The 23926-nt window shown below is 38.8% G+C and overlaps 1 long non-coding RNA gene across 1 annotated transcript in view; it reads left to right on the plus strand.

Moving 5' to 3' along the window:
- The window catches only part of LOC122471002, a 45662-nt gene extending 23858 nt beyond the window's left edge, over positions 1 to 21804 (plus strand). Inside the window, exon 2 of the long non-coding RNA XR_006294054.1 lies at positions 20164 to 21804. This is a non-coding gene — a long non-coding RNA (uncharacterized LOC122471002). The remainder of the gene's footprint in view (positions 1 to 20163) is intronic.
- Positions 21805 to 23926: the final 2122 nt, after the last annotated feature.

Genomic DNA, 23926 nt, shown 5'->3' on the forward strand with positions numbered 1-23926 from the left:
AAGTAATTTGAAGTAATAGGGAAGGACTTATTGTCATTTGGTTAATTGTCTTCCATATGCCTTGTAATTATTTGTCCCTCTTCTCTTGCTGCCTTCCATTGTGTTTCACTAATTTTTTTATAGTGATATGCTTTGATTCCTTTCTCATTTTTTTGTGTATCTTCTGTAGGTATTTTCTTTGTGGTGACCCTGGGGATTTTAAAAATCATCTTATAACACTCTGTTTTAAACGGATAACAACTTGAGGCACCTGGGTGGCTCAGACGGTTAAGCATCTGACTTTGGCTCAGGTCATGATCTCATGGCTCATGAGTTCAAGCCCCATGTCGGGCTCTGTGCTGACAGCTCAGAGCCTGGAGATTGCTTCACATTATGTGTGGCCCTCTCTCTCTACCCCTCCCCCACTCGTGCCCTGTCTCTGTCTCTGTCTCTCTCTCAAAAATAAACATTAAGAAAATTATAAACTGATAGCAACTTAACTACAGTCATGTACAAAAGTTCTATTCCTTTACATCTCCCTCGCCACTCTGTTTTGACACGTGTCATCAATTACATTTTTTTATTTGATACTCATTAACATAGTTTTATAGTTATAGTTATATTTTATACATTTATCTTTTAAACTATGTCCCAGAATTAAAAGTGAGTTATGTGCCATCATTACAGCATTACAGGATTCTGTATTTGCCTATATGTTTACCTTTACCAGAGAGCTTTGTATTTTACATTTTGTGCATTTTTGTTCTTATTTATCAGGGAAGATATCTTTTTCTCCTACACTTTTGAAGGAGAGTTTTGTCACATATAGTATTCTAAGTTGGCAGTTGTTTTCTTTCAATACTGTGAATATATCTTTCCACACCCTTCTGGCCTGCAAGTCTTATACTGAGAAATCTGCTGATACCCCTAAGGGAGCGTCCTTCTTTGTGATTTTCTCTTGCCGCATTCAAGATTTTCTCCTTGCCTTTGACTTTGGACTGTTTCATTATCATATTTCTTTGTGTGGACCTCTGTGGGTTCTTTGTTGGAGTCCTTTGAGCTTCATAAATTTGGATGTACATTTCCTTACTCAGATTCAAGAAGTTTCTAGGCTTTATTTATTTATTTAATTATTTAATTTTTTTTTTAATGTTTATTTATTTCTGAGACAGAGCATGAGTGGGGGAGGGGCAGAGAGAGGGAGACACAGAATCTGAAGCAGGCTCCAGGCTCTGAGCTGTCAGCACAGAGCCCAACGCGGAGCTCGAACTCAGAAACCGTGAGATCATGACCTGAGCCGAAGCCGGTTGCTCAACCGACTGAGCCACCCAGACATTATTTCTTTAAATAAACTCTCTCCCCCTTTCTCTCTCTTCTTCTTTGGGGACTCCCATAATGCATACATTACCCTGCTTGTTGGTGTTCCATGAATCCCTTAGGTCTTTTTTTACTTTCTTTCCCTCTTTCATTGAAAAAAAAAATTATTCCTCTGACTCAGTAATTTCAAATTCACTGATTATTCTACTTGATCATGTGTGCTGTTGAACTCCTCTAGTGAACTTTTTTTTTTTTTTTTAATTTTTTTTTTCAATGTTTATTTATTTTTGGGACAGAGAGAGACAGAGCATGAACGGGGGAGGGGCAGAGAGAGAGGGAGACACAGAATCGGAAACAGGCTCCAGGCTCCGAGCCATCAGCCCAGAGCCTGACGCGGGGCTCGAACTCCCAGACCGCGAGATCGTGACCTGGCTGAAGTCGGACGCTTAGCCGACTGCACCACCCAGGCGCCCCTGAACTTTTTATTTCAGTTACTCTTTTGCTCTAGAATTTGTTTGGTTTTTTTAATAGTTTGTATTTCTTTGTTCTCATTTTGTTTATCATTTTTCTGATTTCATTTAGTTATCTGTGTTCTCTTGTAATCCACTGAGCTCCTTAAGATTCTTATTTTGAATTATCAAGTAATTAATGGATCTCTAATTCTTTAAGGTTGGCTCTGGAGACATTGTTTTCCTCTGATTAGGCCACCTTCCCTGTTTCTTTGTATGTCTTGTAAATTTTTTTGCTAGAATTTGAGTATTTGAAAAAAATAACTAACTCTTCCAGTCTTATGGACTGGTTTTATATAGGGGAGGACCTTCACCAATCAGCTCAAGTAGAGATTCTAGGGGCTTTACAATCCTTTTCTGGGGATGCATCTTCTCTGAGCTTGTGCATGTAATTTCCCAGTTAGAGAGGTTTCCTGGTTTCTTTTTCAACAGTTTATAATTCCTTGCTCTCTCTGGTGCCTCTCTGTGGTACTGCAGGTTCTCTGGTCCTACAGGTCACTGAGTTCTGCTTTGTTCTCCGTGGCCCCCAGGCATCCAAAGTATGCCGGAGCCCTGTCTGGATTCTGAGTCTGGCAAGAAAGGAACCAGTCCTGCAGGCAAACCCTCAAAAGCCAGACTGTTGAACACATGTTCCACTCATCCCTTTCCCTCCCAGAGAAAAAGCTTCAAGTTGAATATTTTCTCCTGATCACACCAAGCTATGTTGGCTTGGAGTAAGGGCTATTACTGGTGAAATGTAATGACTTTTTCTTACCCATTTCAGTTCAGCTGTCCTTGGCTTTTTGCTTACTTGGGGTACTGTGACTTTTTAACCAGTTTCTGGAGTTTTCAAAAAGGCTTTCTGGACTATGGATTATTTTTAAGTCAGTGTCTCTGTTGGGGAACAAGATGTGGGGCATCCTGTTCCACCTTCTTGCTGATATCACTCCAGATTCTTAAATATTTTGAGTTGTGGGTTCTTTGGTAATTTGATAAAAACAAACTTCTTTCTGGGAAAAAATATGTACTTATGTACATACATACATACATACATACATAAAATACAAAATATGAATTTTGGGAGAGTTGTATGTATACTCATAAGTCCTATCCATGGACTCTGATTTTAAAATCTTGGTATATTGGGGCACCTGGGTGGCTCAGTCGGTTGAGTGTCTGACTTCGGCTCAGGTCATAATCTCAGAACTTGGGAGTTCGAGCCCCGCGTCGGGCTCTGTGCTGACAGCTCTGAACCTGCAGCCTGCTTTGGATTCTGCATTCCCCTCTATCTCTGCTCCTCCCCTGCTCACACTCTGTCTCTCTCTCAGAAAGAAATGAACATTGAAAAAAAATCTTGGTATAGTCCATTCCTTGAGTGTAAACTCAGCAGGCATGTATTACTCTAGTCCTACACATTCCAAAGAAAGGACTGACCCTTGACCAGCTGCTGGTACATAATCTCTCAGCCTTTGGAATGTCTTGCCTGATAAGTGTTTTTATATACCTGAAACCTTGAGCCACATTGTATCAGTTTGACCAGATAGATCTGCGAACAGTGTGACTTATGGTGAACACTTGTTTCTATACACCTAAGACCCTGGGTCACACTATATCAGTTTGACCTATGTGGGGCTGGAGACTGTTAGGTAAGATTAGGCAAAACATGCCTGTGTGACTAACAAATAAAAATTCAAGACACACACACACACAGGGTGGCAACCCTTTGCATGTGTTGTCACACATCATTGTTGGGAGAATTAAGTGCTGTGTGTGAGACTGGCAGGGTACAACTGGAAACCTGCCCCTGGTTTATCCTGAACTTGGCCCTATGTGCCTTTTCCCTTTGTTGGTTCTAATCTGTATCCTTTCACTGTAATAAACCATAACTATGAGTGTCACTGTTTTTCTGAGTTCAATGCGTCCTTCCAGTGCATTATTGAAAGTGAGAGTAGTCTTGGAGAAATTCATATTGAACTAGATGATCTGTTATACCCACTGCTGCAATAAGGCCACATGTCTAAGTGCTAGGAAAGTATAAAAGCTCATAGATAAATAAGATTGTGCCTTGGGCTTCAACCTTGGCCCTCTCCAGCCTTCTAAATCTAAGTGATAGAAATCATTTACATGGGAGACATTATTTTCTTTCTTATTGCTTCCAATTTATTTCACCCAATATATCGTTCTATATCTTATTCTTTGCATTCTGTATCAGGCTATACTTAAAGAGAATAATTTTTTTTAAGATTTTATTTTATTTATTTATTTATTAAAAAAAATATTTTTAATGTTTAGTTTTGACAGAGAGAGACAGAGCATGAGTGGGGGAGGGGCAGAGAGAGAGGGAGACACAGAATCCGAAGCAGGCTCCAGGCTCAGAACTGACAGCACAGAGCCCGATGTGGGGCTCGAACTCTCAGACAGTGAGATCATGACCTGAGCCAAAGTCGGATGCTCAACCAGCTGAGCCACCCAGGCGCCCCTAAGATTTTATTTTTAAGTAATCTCCACACCCAGCATGGGGCTCAAACTTACGACCCCAAGATCAAGAGTCACTTGCTCTACTGACTGAGCCAGCCAGGCACCCATATAGGGAATCTTTTTGTGTGTTTCATTTTAATTCTTGAAATTAATTTATTTTTAAAAGATTTGTCGAAGTGTAATTTATATACAATAAAATTCACTCTCCATAAGTATATAGTTCTGTGAGTTTAGACAGATGTTTACCACATCAAGATATAAAACATTTCCTTTACCCTGTAAAGTTCCTCATGTTCCCTTTTAGGAAAGTCTCCTCACTCTCCCCCTCCCATGTTCCTAGCAGCCGCTGATTTGTTTTCTGTTCCTATAATCTTGCCTTTTCCAAAATATCGTGTAAATGGAATTATATGGTATGTATTCTTTTGTGTAGGATTTTTTTTAACCTATCACAGTGCTTTTGTGATTATTCCATATTGTTGCATGTATCAGTAGTTTGTTCCTTTTTATTACCTAGTAATATTCCATTGCATGGAGGCACCACAGTTTGTTTTTCCATTCACCAATTGTTGGACATTTGGATTGTTTCAAGTTTGAGGCTATTATGTGAATTAAGCTGCTATGAACATTTGCATTCAGGTGTTTGTGTGGACATATGTTTTTGTTTCTTTTTTTTTTAATTTTTTTAATGTTCATTTATTTTTGACAGAGAGACAGAGCATGAGTGGGGAGGGGCAGTGAGAGGGAGACACAGAATCTGAAGCAGGCTCCAGGCTCTGAGCTGTCAGCACAGAGCCCCACGCAGGGCTCAAACTCATGGACCACGAGATCATGACCTGAGCCAAAGTCGGACACTTAACCAACTGAGCCACCCAGGCGCCCCTTTGTTTCTTTTGAGTAAATACTTAAAAACAGGATTGCTGTGTCACATGGTAAGAGCATGTTTATAGAAAATTGCCTAATGTTTTTCCAAATGGCTTTGCCAGTTTTGCATTTCCACCAAAGTATGCGATTTCCAGTTGTTATTTATTCTCACCACTACTTAGCATTGTCAACTTTTAAAATTTCAGCCATTTACTAGGTGTGTAGTAATAACTCACTGTGATTTTAGTTCATATTTCCCTAATAACTGATAATGTTGAACATCTTATGCTTATTTGCCATTTTAATATCTTCTTTGGTGTAGTTCAAATCTTTTATCCATTTTTTAATTGGGCTGTTCATTTTTTTATGGAATTATAAGAGTTCTTTATATGTTCTGAATACAAGTCCTCTATCCTAAATATGTTTTGCAGTTATTATTTCCCAGTCTGTATCTTGTCTTTTCATTTTCGTATCTTCATATCTTCATCTTTTGACGAATGCTCTCTAGTTTGTAGAGATAGTTTATCAATTTTTTTAATGGTTTGTGGTTTTGTCTCCTAATAAGACTTTGCCTAACACAGAATAAGAAATCTTTTTCTTGTTTTCTTCTATATGTTTGAGCCCACACTTTAGTAGCTCTCAACCTTTTTGGTGTCAGGACCCCTTTATTCTGAAAAATGACTGAGCCAAAATGTATCTGGACGTACAAAGGACCTAGAATACCCAAGAAATCTTGATAAAGAAAAAAAAATTTAAGTTTGTTTTGTTTATTTTGAGAGAGAGAGGGAGAGAGAGAGCATGCATGCACATGGGAGGGGCTAAGAGAGAGAGGGAGAGAGAGAGAATCCCAAGCAGGCTCCACGCTGTTGACACAGAGCCCAACTCGGGGCTCAGACTCACAGACTGTGAGATCATGACCTGAGCTGAAATCAAGAATCAGATGCTTAACCAACTATCCACACAAGCACCCCAAGAAAAACATTTTTAAACTAAAAAATCACTGATTTTCAAAGTTGGAGGATTTAACCAGTGTATTTCAAGATTCACTATAAAGCTACAGTAATGAATACAGAGTGCTTTTGGAAGAGGCAGGGTCAGATACACCACTGGAACAGAATAGTCTATAAATAGACCCACAGATGTATGCTTTCTTGATTTACATCAGAAGTGCCACTGTAATTACATAGGGGAATGATGTTGGAACAACTGGATATATTTGAGGAAAAATGAGGCCTGACTCTCTATATACAAAATTTCTTACGTAAGTATATCATAGATTAAATTCAAAAGGTAAAACAATTCACCTTCCAAATTTTATTTTATTTATTTTTTTAAGTAAGCTCCATGCCCAATATGGGGCTTGGACTCATGACCTGAGATCAGGAGTCACATGCTCTACTGACTGAGCCAGCCTAGCACCCCCCACCTCCCCCAAACAATCCAACTTCCAAATAAAAGCATAGGAGAATATTTTCCTGATATTGGGGTAGATAAAGATTTCTTAATCTGGTTACAAAATGAACTAAACTTTTTAGTTTAGGGAAATTGATACATTGGACTTAATTAAATTTAGTTTAGGGAAATTGATACATTGGACTTAATTGATACATTGGACTTAATTAAAGTTAAGAACATCTGATCATAAAGAGACATCATTAAGAAAGTAAATAAGCAAGCTGTAGACTGAAGAACTCATACACAGAATATATGAAGAACTACAAATCAATAAACAAAAGATGTTCAGTTTTAAAATGAGCAAGATTTGAACAAGCATTTCATGAAAGAAGACATTCAGGTAGCCAATTAACATATTTAAAGGTAATCAGAATAACATCAAAGAAATACAAATTAAAACCATAGTAACACATTCAGCAGAATGGATAAAAACATGTTAAACTGCAATTATCAAATGTTGCTGAGGATATGAAGTAACTGGAACTCTCATACATTATTATTTGGCAGTTTCTAATAAATCCAAACATACACCTACTGTGGGACCCAGTAATTCTACATCCTGGCATATGCTGAAGAAAAAGTAGTTCATATATCCACTGAATACTGCTGGAATATTGCTGGCATACTACCAGCATTAATAAAAATGAAAAGACTGTAAGTACACAGAATGACATGTATGAATCTCAAAAACACTGTGTTGAGAGAAAAAAGCCAGTCACAAAATTACATACTATATGATTCCATTCATGTGAGGTTTAGGAACAAGCAAAACTAATCTATGATGATTGGGGTGCCTGGGTGGCTCAGAAGTGTTTGACTTCAGCTCAGGTCATGACCTCACAGTTTGTGGGTTCGAGCACCACATAGGGCTCTCTGATGTCAGCACAGAGCCCACTTCAAACCTTGTCCCCTTCTGTCTCTGCTCCTCTCTCCACTGTCTCTCAAAAATATAAAATAAACATTTAAAAAAAACCTTAATCTATGATGATAGAAATCAGAATAATGGTTACCTCTGTGGATTTAGGTAGTGATTAAATGAGGCACAAGGAATCCTTCCAGGGTGATGGAAATGGCCAATATCTTGAACTGGGTAGAGGTTTATATATGTATATGAAAATTAAGCTGCATGTTTAGTTTGTGTGCTTTCTGTATGTAAATTATGCCTTAGTAAAAAAATAATTTTAAATAAAAAAAATTACTGAGGACCCCCAGAACCTTTATGTGAGTTATATCTATGAAATCTTACCATATTCGAAATTGAAATGAAATTTTAAATACTACTAACTCATTTTAAATAAGTCATTACATACTAATATATTTATAAGAAATTTATAAGAAATGGGGCGCCTGGGTGGCTCAGTTGGTTGGGCGGCCGACTTCAGCTCAGGTCATGATCTCACGGTCCGTGGGTTCGAGCCCCGTGTCGGGCTCTGTGCTGACAGCTCGGAGCCTGGAGCCTGTTTCAGATTCTGTGTCTCCCTCCCTCTGACCCTCCCCCGTTCATGCTCTGTCTCTCTCTGTCTCAAAAATAAATAAAAACGTTAAAAAATTTAAAAAAAAAGAAATTTATAAGAAATGACTATTTTCTAAAAAATTATAGAAGTGGCATTGTTTTACATGTTTGCAAATTTCTTTAATGTCTGGTTTAAAGAAGACAGCTAGATTCTCAAAACTGCTTCTGCAACTAATTGGTTAAAATACCATGTCATGCAGCCTTTTGGAAACTCTTCTGTACACATATTGGAGAAAATGAGTAAAAAGACAAGTAACAGCTTATGATAACAGTTTTGACCTTATGATCCCCCAAAAGAGACTTTGAGTCCCTAGAGTGCCCCATCACTACATATTGGGAGCCACTGCTCTGACCTGTACACCTATGCTGCCTCTTTAGCATGTTGTGAGAAGAGAAATGAAATACCCAAGTTTAGAATGGGTTTCACGTTAGCTACTATTTATTATTAGTATCTTTCTCATTTTTCACAGTTCTGTTCCCTACCTCCCTTACATCTTCTAGGTTCAGTAGCTATGGAAACTTTTTCCTCTCACCCTGCCCTTCTCCAATGGAGGCCATAGTCCAGCAGGCAGGGAGATGAAAGCACTAGGACACATGAGCATGGCAGGAGCTGAGCTCCATTTCAAGGTGACCTTGATCACTCCACCCTCTTAGCTTAATTATCATAATTTGCTTCTAGAATAAGACTTTGTTTTATCTTTGAACTAAAAGGTCACCCCTGGAACCAAATGGGAAGCACCTTAGGCAGTGACTGGGTAACCTCAGCTTGTCTCATACCAGTTCACATCATGTCCTTTCCAGAGTCAGTGCTGCTGTAAGGTCCTTGACTTGGCATGCCCTTGCTTTCTTAGTGTGTTTTTAGTTACAGTTTAGAGCTGCAGCCATATGACTGTTAGAAAGATACTGGCTGGCTTTCTGAAATGTATCTTATGTGAGAGAATGGAACATATACTTCAGAATAATTTTTTCTAATATTTTCTTATGAAAAATTTCAAACATACAAGAAAGTTGAAAGAATTTTATAGCATATACCCATGTACTATCTAGATTTTACAATTTATATTTTCCTATTGTTGCTTTATTACATATATGTATCTACTTATCAATCCCTCTATCCATTCCATAAATCATCTTATATTTTATGCATTTCAAAGTAAGTTACAGACATAAATACACTTCACCCCTCAACAATTCATGCATATATTTAGCTAGAGCTTAACATTTGTTTATAGGGTGTTTTTGTTTTTGTTTTTTTAATTTTTTTTAATGTTTATTTACGTTTTGAGAGAGAGAGAGCAAGAGTACAAGCAGGGGAGGGGCAGGGAGAGAGGGAGACAGAGGATCGGAAGCAGGCTCTGCACTGACAGCACAGAGCCCGATGTGAGGCTCGAACTCACGGACTGTGAGATCATGACCTGAGCCAAAGTCGGATGCTCAACTGACTGAGCCACCCAGGCGCCCTAGGGGTTTTTTTTTGTAAAGTAAAATTCACATACAGTTTACCCAAAGACTTGAAAACTTATGTTCACACAAAAACCTGCACACAGATGTTTACAGCAGCTTTATTCATAATTGCCAAAAACTTGGAAGCAACCAAGATGCCCTTTAGTAGGTAACTGGGTAAATGAACTGTAGTACATCCAGACAATGGAATATTATTCAACACTAAAAGGAAATGAGTTATCAAGCCATGAAAAGACATGGAGGAAACTTAAACACATAAAAGCTTCACACTGTATGAGTTCAGCTCTATGGCATGCTGGAAAAGGCAAAAACCATGAAGACAGTCAAAAGTTTGCCAGAGGGGCAAGTATGGGGGTGGGGTGGAAGTGGGATGGTGAGTAGGTGGAACACACAAGAGTTTTAGAGCAGTGAAAATATTCTGCATGATACTATAATGGTGAATACATGTCATACATTTATCCAAACCCATAGAATGTAAAAAAAAAACAATAGTGAACCCTAATGCAAACCACAGACTTCGGGTGTTTATGATGTGTGAATGTAGATTCATCAGTTATAACAAATGTAGAATTCTGGTGACTGATACTAATAATAGGGGAGGCTGTGCATGTGTAGGTACAAGGGATATATAGGAAATCTCTGTACCTTTCTTTCAGTTTTGCTGTGAACCTAAAATTACTCTAAAAAAAATTAAGTCTTTAAAAAAATTAGTCAAGTCAAGAGAATGAGCACTATAGAAGACAAGGACTACTGTTCATTAATTAAAAAAAAAAAAATCATGTCCAGTGAAGTGGACAAATCATAATTGCACCATTTGGTGAATTTTGACACCATTTTGTGAATTGTATTCACATAGGTATCCTATATTGAATCATTAAAATATTACTATCACCCCCGAGAGTTATTTAATGGCCCTACTCAGTCAGTCTTGTCCCCACCACACTCCCAGAGGCAGCAACCTGTTTTCAAAATAATTTTTAAAATATTTTTGGGAGGGGCGCCTGGGTGGCTCAGTTGGTTGGGCGACCCACTTTGGCTCAGGTCATGATCTCACAGTTTGTGAGTTCGAGCCCCGCTTCGGGCTCTGTGCTGACAGCTCAGAGCCTGGAGCCTGCTTCACCTTCTGTGTCTCCGCTCTCTCTACCCCTGTCTTGCTCACGCTCTGAGTCTCTCTGTCTCTCAATAATAAATAAACGTTAAAAAAAAAAAATTTTTTTTTAATATTTTTGGGAAATTTCTTTTTCGGGAAATCTCTGGATTATTTAGGCCCATTGTACTTGGTCACAGGCTCTATAAAAGTTATAGAAAATTTCCAGTCTTAACTTAGATGATAATAGATACTTTGTGTATGTGACTCTTTTTTCCTAAAAGTCATTTTAAATTATGGAACAGAGAACTGATCTTCAAGCTGCAAAAGGTGTTCAATTCAAGTATTTTATTTCCATAATACTGAATTGCATAGATCTTGGGAAAAGTAAATTTAATGGGTAAAACTTTCAAAAGAAAATTAAACAGGTCACAGTCACTCATTCCCATATATCAATAGTCCATTGAAAGTGAAGCTTTCAATGTATCGTGCATGGTGAAAAGGAAGCTCTCAGGCTTCCGAGTTGCAAGATACTATTAAAGCCCTGTGACAATAAACCAGACTGGCCCCAGGGCCTGTTTCCTGGACATCAGCACTCCAGGCAGGTTGGAACCTTTCACAGCTAGTGGAAAATACTTCCTGCAGTGCTTAATTATACATGTCTTGAGGTTTGAGGATAAACTCCATATCAAAAGAAGGCTTGAATCCCAAACAAGTATTGAGTGGCTCTCACTTATTCCTTCCTTTGTCCCACTAAAATCGTTTTGTAGTGCATGGATAATTGTGTGAACACTTATTTATTAAGTCCTCCTGTAAACCTATCCCTGTGAAGCATGTGAGGATGAAAATAGAATTCCCAGTTTCAAGGGGTTTGCAGTTGTCAGAGAGGAAGAATTTCCGGTCCTTCTAGCTGGACTAAAAATCAAATTGATATGAGACAGATTAACAGGAGAAAATCAAATTTAATTTCACATGTACTGGGAATCCACACAGATATAAAATTCCAGAGACAATCAGGCAAAATGAGGTATATATGACATTCTGAACTAAAGATAAAGGGGCCTGGGACTTCAAATGAAGGAATGTAACTCACAGGAAGATGAAAAAGAGTAAATGTTTGGTAAACAAATGTTTTCTGGGCCAGTGGGAAACAATAGGACACAGAAGACTTTGATCAAATAGGCCTTTGCTGCATTCCTTCCTGTCTGCCATACCTGGTTCATATCATAATGTAGTTGTCTATGGTAATAACGCTCTTCCTGGAGCAAGTCCTCTATCTAAATTCTTTCTAGGCTGTTGAGGGGAGAGATAAAGAGTTTTTCCTGAATCTGCTGGGTTTTGATTGCTTTTTAACTTGAAATAACCTTCATGCCAAAGTGGCCCACCTTGAGGTGGCCTGCCCTTTGGCACTTCCACTAAGTAGTTCTGGGTTTTATGGGGTGAATCAGAGAAGAATTCTGACTACGAGGATTGGGAATGATGGAGAGGGGACTCGTGGAAGAAGGAAAATTTGAAACAGGCCTTGAAAGATTGGTAAGATTTTTGACAAAAATGGATGAGAAGAAAGAGCCAACCATTTTTCATACTGCAGTCTGAATGATTTTTCTGAAGCACAAATCTAATTATTGAATTCCTCTACCTAATGCCCTTCAGTGATGATAAATATCAACACCACTTTGTTTTGTGAGACAATGGTGCCTGGCACAGTGGATGAGGAAACTGAGGCCTAGTAGAGGCCATGTCATCCTCAAAGCCAGTGATTAATGGTACAACCATACTGGAGCTCAGTGCCCCTACAGAATACTCCTCTCCTGAGGCACTTCAACGGCCATTCTTGGTATGTATGTATGTATGTATAAATAAATAAATGAATGTAAGTGTGTATATGTATACATGTGTGTGTAAGTATGTATGTATATAGCATCCTGAGAATAGAAAGAAACTTCATAAATTGATAAAAAAATATTTTTCATAAATCATTAGCAAATCTTACAGAAAACAATAGAGGGACTTTTAATCAGATTAGTCAATAATGAGATAAAGGTGCTTGCTAGTGCTGTTTTTTTAACATTGTTTTAGATTCTAGGATCTGGGGATGAGAAAAGGAAATGAGGTCTAAATATTAGAAAAGACCATAATATTTGCAGGTGACAGTTATCTAAATAGGAGTCCAAGGAAACTGAGTAAAAACAATCTTTAGAACTAATAAGATTTAGGGGCACCTAGGTTGTTCAGTCAGTTAAGTGTCCAACTTCGGCTCAGGTCATGATCTTGTAGTGTGTGAGTTCGAGCCCCATGATGAACTCTGTGCTGACAGCTCAGAGCCTGGAGCCTGCTTCAGATTCTGTGTCTTCTTCTCTCTCTGCCCCTTTCCCACTTGCTCTCTCTCTCTCTCTCTCTCTCTCTCTCAAAAATAAATAATAAAAACATTAAAAAAAAATTGTAAGATTTAGCAAGAAGTTAGAAATACGATAAATATAGTTTTCCTATGTATTAGCAACAACCAGTTACAAATATAACAAGAAGAAAATCTCATTCACAGTATCACTAAAAACTAAAATATAGGGGCGCCTGGGTGGCGCAGTCGGTTAAGCGTCCGACTTCAGCCAGGTCACGATCTCGCGGTCCGGGAGTTCGAGCCCCGTGTCAGGCTCTGGGCTGATGGCTCAGAGCCTGGAGCCTGTTTCCGATTCTGTGTCTCCCTCTCTCTCTGCCCCTCCCCCGTTCATGCTCTGTCTCTCTCTGTCCCAAAAATAAATAAACGTTGAAAAAAAAAATTTTAAACTAAAATATATAGGAACACATTTTAAAAGAATAATCAAGTTTTTAATGCTTACTGAAATACATTCCTGGACAGTAAAACTTTACTTATTTTTTTGTTGTTGTTAAGATTTTAAGTAGTCTTCACACACAACATGGCACTCGAATTTACAACCTTGAGGTTGCATTACCCACCAACTGGGCCAGTCAGGTGCCCCAAATATACCACTTAAAATTTTTTAAGTAATTTCTACACCCAACATGGGGCTCAAACTCACAACCTCTGAAATCAAGATTTCACGCTCTACTGACTGAGCCAGCCAGGTGCCCCTGGATAGTAAACTTGATCTTGTAAAGCTATTACTTCTTCCTTAAACTATAACCTGAATGCAGTTCTAATAAGAAGTCCATTTTATTTTAAAATAAAATTGGGAGTTGACAATTAAATTCTAAAGTTTATCTGGAAGAATAACAACACATGAAAAGAAGGAAATTCTGAGGAAGGATAATGGAGGTGTGGAAGACCTATCCTTTTATTTATTTTATTTATTTTTAACATTTTTTAAAAAAATTTTTTAAAATTTACATCCAAATTAGTTAGCATATAGTGCAACAATGATTTCAGGAGTAGATTCCTTAATGCCCCTTACCCATTTAGCCCATCCCCCCTCCCACAACCCCTCCAGGAACCCTCAGTTTGTTCTCCATATTTATAAGTCTCTTCTGTTTTGTCCGCCTCCCCGTTTTTATATTATTTTTGTTTCCCTTCCCTTATGTTCATCTGTTTTGTCTCAAAAGTCCTCATATGAGTGAAGTCATATGATTTTTGTCTTTCTCTGATTAACAAATTTCACTTAGCATAATACCCTCCAGTTCCATCCATGTAGTTGCAAATGGTAAGATTTCATTCTTTTTGATTGATGAGTAATACTCCATTGTATATATGCTACATCTTCTTTATCCATTCATCTGTCGATGGACATTTGGGCTCTTTACATACTTTGGCTATTGTTGATAGTGCTGCTATAAACATAGGAGTGCACATGTCCCTTTGAAGCAGCACACCACAGCAGTATCCTGTGGATAAATGCCTAGTAGTACAATTGCTGGGTTGAGGGTAGTTCTATTTTTAGTTTTTTGAGGAACCTCCATACTGTTCCAGAGTGGCTGCACCAGCATGCATTCCCACCAACAATGCAAAAGAGATCCTCTTTCTCCGCATCCTTGCCAACATCTGTTGTTGCCTGAGTTGTTCATGTTAGCCATTCTGACAGGTGTAAGTTGGTATTTCATTGTGGTTTTGATTTTTATTTCCCTGATGATGAGTGATGTTGAGCATTTTTTCATGTGTCAGTTGGCCATCTGGATGTCTTCCTTGGAGAAGTGTCTATTCATGTCTTTTTCCCATTTCTTCACTGGGTTATTTGTTTTTTGGGTGTTGAGTTTGATAAGTTCTCTATAGATTTTGGACACCAACCCTTTATCTGATATGTCGTTTGCAAATATCTTCTCCCATTCCGTCGGTTGCCTTTTAGTTTTGCTGATTGTTTCCTTCGCTGTGTAGAAGCTTTTTATTTTGATGAGGTCCCAGTAGTTCATTTTTGCTTTTGTTTCCCTTGCCTCCAGAGACGTGTTGAGTAAGAAGTTGCTGCGGCCAAGATCAAAGAGGTTTTTGCCTGCTTTCTCCTCAAGGATTTTGATGGCTTCCTGTCATACATTGAGGTCTTTCATCCATTTTGAGTTTATTTTTGTGTATGGTGTAAGAAAGTGGTCCAGGGTCATTCTTCTGCATGTCGCTGTCCAGTTTTCCCAGCACCACTTGCTGAAGAGACTGTCTTTATTCCATTGGATATTCTTTCCTGCTTTGTCAAAGATTAGTTGGCCAAACGTTTGTGGGTCCATTTCTGGGTTCTCTCTTCCGTTCCATTGATCTGAGTGTCTGTTCTTGTGCCGATAACATACTGTCTTGATGATTACGGCTTTGTAATACAGCTTGAAGTCCAGTATTGTGATGCCTCCGGCTTTGGTTTTCTTTTTCCAGATCGATTTGGCTATTTGGGGTCTTTTCTGGTTCCATACAAATTTTAGGATTATTTTTTCTAGCTCTGTGAAGAATGCTGGTGTTACTTTGATAGGTATTGCATTGAGTATGTAGATTGCTTTGGGTAGTATTGGCATTTTAACAATATTTGTTCTTCTTATCCAGGAGCATGGAATCTTTTTCCATTTTTTTGTGTCTTCTTCAATTTCTTTCATAAGCTTTCTGTAGTTTTCAGTGTATAGATTTTTTACCTCTTTGGTTAGATTTATTCCTAGGTCTTTTATGGTTTTTTGTGCAACTGTAAATGGTATCAATGCCTTGATTTCTCTTTCTGTCACTTCATTGTTGGTGTATAGGAATGCAACCAATTTCTGTGCACTGATTTTATATCCTGCAACTTTGCTGAATTCATGAGTCAATTCTAGCAGTTTTTTGGTGGAATCTTTTGGGTTTTCCATATAGAGTATCATGTCATCTGTGAAGAGTGAAAGTTTGACCTCCTCCTGGCCGATTTGGATGCCTTTTATTTCTTTGTGTTGTCTGATTGCAGAGGCTGAGACTTCTAATACTATGTTGAATAACAGTGGTGAGAGTGGATATCTGTATCTTTTTTTTTTTAATTTTTTTTAATGTTTATTTATTTTTGACAGAGAGAGACAGAGCATGAGCGGGGGAGGGGCAGAGAGAGAGGGGGGGACACAGAATCTGAAGCAGGCTCCAGGCTCTGAGCTGTTAGCACAGGGCCCGACACAGGGCTTGAACTCACCGCGAGATCAAGACCTGAGCCGAAGTCAGACACTCAACCGACTGAGCCACCCAGGCGCCCCGGACATTCCTGTCTTGTTCGTGACCTTAGGGGGAAGGCTCTCAGTTTTTCCCCACTGAGGATGATATTAGCATTGGGTCGTTCATATATGGCTTTTATGATCTCAAGGTATGCTCCTTCTATCCCTACTTTCTTGAAGGTTTTTATCAAGAAAGGATGCTGTATTTTGTCAAATGCTTTCTCTGCATCTATTGAGAGGATCATATGGTTCTTGTCCTTACTTTTATTGATGTGATGAATCACGTTAATTGTTTTGAGGATATTGAACAGCCCTGCATCCCAGGTATAAATCCTGCTTGGTGCAAGACCTATCCTTTTAAACATGAAGATGTTGTATAAAGCTATAAAAATTAAAGTAGTGTATTATAGGTCAAGAACAAGCAAATCAATGGAATAGAAGAGAGATCCAAAAGCAGAGCCACACATATATGGTAATTCAGTGTATGACTAGGACAACTTTCACATCAGTGGGGAAAGTGTGGACTAGATGATGTTGGAAGATGAGGTAGTCACTTGGGGAAAATGATCACATTAAATCATAATTTACTACTAAGTGCAAAGATAAATTCCAGATGGATTAAAAACTAAATTTAAAATATAAATCTGTATAAAATATGGGGTGCCTGGGTGGCTCAGTAGGTTAAGCAACTCTTGATATCAGCTCAGGTCTTCCTCTCAGGGTCATGTGTTCAAGCTGCATTGGGCTCTGCACTGGGTGTGGAGCCTACTTAAAAAAAAAACTGTATGAAATATAAAGCTATATATAACTGGAAAAAATTGATTAAAAAAGATCTTGGAATAGAGAAATTCTTATATAAATCACAAAACCAAAAAGCCATAAAGGGGGAAAATGCTAAGAGATGTGACTATAATAAAAGTAGCAAAGTTCTGTGTCAGATACTGAATTAGGAAAAAGGCAACCAACCACCCTAGTTATTTTAGTGGGAAGAACTTATTTCAGGGGTTCATTAAAGAGGTATAGAAGACTCAAAATACAGAGGGGAACCCTGAAGTACCATGTAAATAGTACCCACAGGAAACAGTTACCACCCATAGGGCTGGGAAAACAAGGGGAGAATTTGGAGTAATAGATACCTAGAAGCTTGGAAGAGGGTCCTGACAAGAGCTGGAACCCAGACCTCTGATGTTGGGGTATATATTAGTTTTCTATTCCTATTTCTATTGTAACAAACTACAAATTTAGTGGCTTAAAACAGGTTATTTTATAGTTGTATAGGTTAGAAGTTTGACACAGATTTACACAGATCTCACTAAGCAAAAAAATCAAGGTGCCAGTAGGGCTGTGTTCCTTCTGGAGGCTCTTGGGAAAACATTTCCTTGCTTTTGCCAGCTTCTGGAGGGTTCCCATATTGGTTTCTGACTCTTTCCTTCATCTCCAAAGCCAGCAATGGCCAGCTATGTCCTTCACACATTTCACCACTCTGACATTGACCTTTCTGCCTCCTCCTTCCACTTTTAAGGACATTTGTGATTACATTGGGGCCACCCACTGGGATTATGGAGAATAATCTCCCATTTCAGCATTCTTAACCGTATCTGCAAATTCCTGTTTGCACTGTAAAATACCATATTCAGTAGGTTCCAGCAATTAGGACGTGGATATCTTTGATATTATACTGTCTATCACAGAGTACTTCCTGGCTGGTACCTCCAGAAGGTGTAATAAGTCTCATTCTGGGAATGCTATAAGAGCCTGGAAACTGGAACAGAATATTGCCTTAATGGTAAAGAACCAATCCTAGAGCAAACACTGACAGTAGGTAGCAGCAAGCAAAACAGGAAGGAGAAACTCTCTTCTCTCTTCTCCTGTATTCTTGTCTGTCTCTAGTGCTCCCCTGTTGGTGGGATTTGTCAGGAAGCCAGCTGGGTAAGGAGACCTATGGTTTTGCAGAATTTCATTTCCAATGTTGCAGAGCAGAATGTAGAAGGATGGGCTTAAGGCTAAAAACAATAGCTTAGTAACTAATGAAGATGCCATTAAAAAAATAAAGTTAAGGGACACCTGGGTGGCTCAGTTGGTTAAGTGGCCGACTTCAGCTTAGGTCATGATCTCATGGTTCATGAGTTCAAACCCTGCATCTGGCTCTGTACTGACCGCTCAGAGCCTGGAGCCTGCTTCAGATTCTGTGTCTCCCTCTCTGTCTGCCCCTCCCCTGTTTGCACTCTGTCTCTCTCTCTCTCTCAAAAATAAATAAACATTTAAAAAAAAAATTTTAAGCCAAACTTCTAAAAACAGAAGAGTATAATGGTGGCTACCAAGGAGTAGGGTTTGGGGGAAATGGGGAGATATGGTCAAAAGTTAGACTTTCAGTTGTAAGATGAATAAGTTTGGGGATCTAATATACAGCATGATACTTATAATACCATATATAAACTTAAAAGTTGCTAAGAGAGCAGTGGTAATCATTTCACAATATGTTAAGTGTATCAAGTCAACATGTTGTATACCTTAAACCTACACAATGTTGTATGTCAATTATATCTTACTAAAGCTGGGAAATAAATACTTACATTAAAAAAGAAGAAAGGTTTGTTATCACCTAAGAAATTAAAAAGGATAAACAGAAACCCAAGATAATCAGAAAGAAGAAAATAACAAATTAATATGGAGAAAACAAACCAGAGAGAAAATCACCAAAGCTAATAGTTGGTTCTTGTTCTTTGTAAAAAGAGCAGCCAAATTGTTAAGCTCTAGCTTGATGGACCAAGGAAGGAAAAAAGGAAGAAAACATCCATTACAGAACATAAATACCAGAAATAAAAAGGAGTTATTACTGATAATTCCTAGCAAAATTTTGAGGAAGAAGTAACACCAATCTTACACAAATTTTATCAGAGAATGGAAAAGAAGGTAACACTTCTGAATTCATTTGATGAGGCCAGTATTACCTGTGTAAAAAGACCTGATGAGAACTTACAGAAAAACACAGTTATAGACCAACATCCCTTATGAATATAGATGCAAAATACTTAAATCTGTCAAAGGAAGAAGGATGAAAAAGTAAGTAGAAATTTTCCTGGAGACAGTCAATTCAGTATGTGGAAGAAAGTAAAACTAAGCAAAGAAGGGATAGTGGTCTTAGAAAGTTGTAAGGTGCAAGTAATAACAAATCTAGATTAAAACACCAGTGAAATTACCTTTTTTCCATCTCTCCAAATGGAAGAGATTTAAAATCATCACCTGATATTAGTTAGGGGGAATATGTAAACGTTATTGGTGGAAATGTAACATAGCACAACCTCTTGGAGGATGATTTGGCAATGCCTATTAAAAGTGAGGATTCAGTCCATGTGTCTTCTGTGTTTAGATCCAGCTTCTGAACACTGGAGAATGGCAAGTCCAAGTGAGCATAGGTATGCATAATATAGTGTTAGATGTAAAAGAGCAGGTTTTATACTAAACATTATATAAAACATGATTCAATTTTTATGAATTACATTTATGTATATGTCCATAGGAGAAGAAAAAGACTGCTCAAAAATATAAATAGTGATTCTTTCTGGATCTTAGAATTATGAATGATTTTTATTTTCTTCATTTTGTTTGTTGGTATTGTCTGAATTTTAAAATGATGATAAACATTGTTTCTGTAGCAAAAAAAAAAAAATTAAAGGTTATTAAAGGAATAAAATTACCAAAGTGGTTAAAGGCACTGCCAGGTTAGCATATAGTTGCAGAAAGAAGTGTTTTATTCCCAAACCAATACAGTTTGCCTTCAATCACCCTCACTGAAATCTTTATACTGGCAGTTAGTGAGTGGGCTTTGTCTCTTCTAGAGGATAGACATAAATGCTAAAAGTATCTGAAAGAAACCCAGATAAAAACTCTGAAAACTGAAGAAACTGTTTTTTATGTCAAAATCCTACTTTCAGACGCCGGTAGAGGTTCATTATCCAAGACGTTGCAGAATGGAATTGTAACCCTGACATGTTGCCCTGTCACATCTAGAAGAAACTGTTCATCTCCAGAGAGAAAAGCGCCTTCTTAGAGCCAATCTCCAGCATTCATGGATCCCAGCTAGAGGTAAAACTGTTTCTTCACTTCCTCATTTGATTACTTTTTAGTCTCTCTCTAGAGTCACCTTCAAAGGATTCCTTGATACTCCTTTCTCTTCCAGGTTGACCTCCCCTTTTTCTTCCCAAGTCTGCCCCACTGCCAGCCCACCCCAGCCTGGGTTTCTGGTTCCACTGTGGACTGTAGACACTGTCCCAAGCCCTTAGTTCTTCAAAGTAGAGCATGTACCAGACCAAGAAACATTTCTCTTAAGGTTTCTGATAGCTCCCAGCACATATTTCTTCTTCTTCCTCCTCTTCCTCTTCTCCTCCTCCTCCTCCTCTTCCTCCTCCTCTTGTTCCTCCTCCTCCTCCATCTTTTTTTTTTTTTTTTTTTTTTTTTTTTTTTTTTTTTTTTTTTTTTTAGAGTAGTCTTCACACTCAGCTCAGAGCCCAATGTGGGGCTTGAACTCATGACCCTGAGATCAAGACCTGAGCTGAGATCAGGAGTCAGACTGAGCCACCTAGGCATCCACCCCCCTTCCCCCCCCTTTTTTTTTCCCCAGCACATACTCCTATGACTTGTGCTAAGTGGCTCTCTTTCGGGGTAGAAAAGGGAAGAAATATAGGGGTCTTATAAAATAGGGAAGCCTTTACTTCCACAAAGTCAAACCACATACTGTACCTTTAGGGCTGACATAAGAGGTAATTGCATGTTTGGATACTGCTGGGCTTTCACCGTGATGGATGATAATGTACACTTTGTCTCAGAAAAAAACTATGATCACTTAGGGAACTAAATTTGCTAACAGATTATGACATACTACACCAAGGGAATATTAAGAGACAGTAGAAATTGTTGGATATAGAAATATTTATATATAGACATATATACATGGGTTAGTATACACATATGTATTTCTTAGCTCTGCTGCTGAGAGTACCAAACAGCAGTGACACTCCAGTAGCATTGAGTACATCTAATGCCCAGATCTTGGTTTCCTTTTTTTTTTTTTAATGTTCTATTTATTTTGAGAGCAAGTGACAATGAATAGGGGAGGGACAGAGGAAAAGGGAGAGAAAGAATCGAATCCCAAGCAGGCTCCATGCTGTCAGTACAGAGCCTGACATGGGGCTCCATCCCATCAACCGTGAGATCATGACCTGAGCCAAAATCAAGAGTCGAATGCTTAACCGACTGAGCCACCCAGATACCCCACTTTTTTTCTTTTAAGCTCTGTGGCCAACATGGGACTTGAACTCATGACCACAAGATCAAGAGTTGCATGCTGTCCTGACTGAGCCAGCCAGGTGCCCCTAGATTTTGGTTTCTAATTCTGTTCTCTAATAAAAGAAACCAGGGCACCTTCGAGAAATGGCTGATTTTAGGACTGAGGTAGGAAATACACAAGATGAGCCTTTTGTAAGGAAGAAAAGTAAGGAAGTGCTCATCAGACAAAAAAAAAAAAAAAAAAAAAAAAAGAAAAGAAAAACAATAAAGATGGCATATGTCAAAGGGCACAGGAGACAACTGAAAAAGCTCCCAGTGGCCAAAACTGGAACAATTGAAACAACATAAATAAAGGAGGGAATTAAATTTGCCATCAGGATTAGAAAAGTTTATTACTACACCATAGAATGTCAAAGAGACTGTAGAGATTGTCTCATGTAGAAATATTATGATCCATCAGTGCAGAAGCCTAATAGTACCCAAGCAGGTGAATAAACTTTATGTCAGGGGCGCCTGGGTGGTCAGTCGATTAAGCGTCCGACTTCAGCTCAGGTCATGATCTCACAGTTTGTGATTTCGAGCCCCACGTCCAGCTCTGTGCTGACAGCTCAGAGCCTGGAGCCTGCTTCAGATTCTGTGTCTTTCCATCTCTCAGCCCCTCCCCTGCTCATGCTCTGTGTCTCTGTGTCTCTCAATAATAAATAAACGTTAAAAAAATTTTTTTGAAATAGTAAACCTTATGTCAGCCCTAAAGGAATATAACCCAAAGTGTAAGTAAATATCTGTGAGTCAATACTGATGGTAATCAATGATTGTATAAATGGAGGAGACTGGACAAATCCCCTTTGCAGAACTCTGTGTAGGTACTTCGCTCTCAGTGAGACAGACCATAACTTCCTGCACATAGTGATTTCCTTCCAACCCTGGAAGTATGAAAAGGGAGGAAAAGAGACACTTTGCAGTGGAGAAACTTGACAAATACTACCTCAGCCAGGTGCCCAAGCTCAACATCAATAGTGACATGTTATAGTATATACCCTTGAGTGGCTGTCATGAGAATGGCACCTAAAAACCCTAGTCCAAGCATGAGAAAAACATCCGACAAATTCTAATTGAGGGACATTCTACAAAATACCTGACCAGTACCTCAAACATGTCAAAGTCATCAAAAATAAGGAAAGTCTAAGAAACAAGAAAAGCCTGGGGCGCCTGGTGGCGCAGTCAGTTAAGCGTCCGACTTCAGCCAGGTCACGATCTTGCGGTCCGTGAGTTCGAGCCCCACGTCAGGCTCTGGGCTGATGGCTCAGAGCCTGGAGCCTGTTTCCGATTCTGTGTCTCCCTCTCTCTCTGCCCCTCCCCCGTTCATGCTCTGTCTCTCTCTGTCCCAAAAATAAATAAACGTTGAAAAAAAAATAAAAAAAATAAAAAAAAAAAAGAAACAAAAGCCAAGAAAAGCATAGAGCTGTAATGACTGAACATAAGGTGATATCCTCCATGGGATCCTGGAACAGAAAAAGGACATTAGGTGAAAACTAAGGACATCTGAATAAACTTTGGACTGTAGTTAATGTCACCATGTAATAGAAGATGTTAATAATAGGGGAAAGTAGGTGCAAGGTACATGGGAACTCTGTACTATCTGCTCAATTTTTCTGTAAACATAGGGGCACCTGGTGGCTCAGTTGGTTAAGCGTCCAACTTCAGCTCAGGTCATGGTCTCATAGTTCGTGGGTTTGAACCCAACATCAGGCTCTGTGCTGACAGCTCAGAGCCTGGAACCTGCCTCAGATTCTGTGTCTCCCTCTCTCTCTGCCCCTCCCCCACTCATGCTCTATCTCTCTCCATCTCTCAAAAATAAATAAACGTTGAAAAAAAATTTTTTTAATTTTTTTCTGCAAATCTAAAAGTTTATAAAATAAAAAGCTATTTTTAAAAATCATATGAGAAATCACACATAGAAAAGGAGTCTGTAGAAAATTATTCCAAGTTAAAAGTTTTATTTATTTTTTAATTTTTCCTTTTTTAATGTTTATTTTTGAGAGAGACAGAGTATGAGTGGGGGAGGGGCAGAGGAAGAGGGAGACACAGAATCTGAAGCAGCCTCCAGGCTCCAAGCTGTCAGCACAGAGCCCAATACGGTGTTTGAACCCATGAACCATGAGATTCTGACCTGAGCCGAAGTTGGACGCCTAACCGACTGAGCCACCCAGGTGCCCCTCCAAGGTAAAAGTTTGTTTTAAAAAGAACTGCAACAGGGCACCTGGGCGGCCCAGTAGGTTAAGCTTCTGACTTTGGCTCAAGTCATGATCTCACAGTTTGTGAGTTCGAGCCCTGCATCAGGCTTGTTGCTGTCAGCATGGAACCTGCTTCAGATCCTCTGTCTCCCTCTCTCTCTACCCCTCCCCCACTTGT

This window comes from Prionailurus bengalensis, chromosome D3, assembly GCF_016509475.1.
Source record: "Prionailurus bengalensis isolate Pbe53 chromosome D3, Fcat_Pben_1.1_paternal_pri, whole genome shotgun sequence".
In the NCBI taxonomy this organism is placed as follows: Eukaryota; Metazoa; Chordata; class Mammalia; order Carnivora; family Felidae; genus Prionailurus; species Prionailurus bengalensis.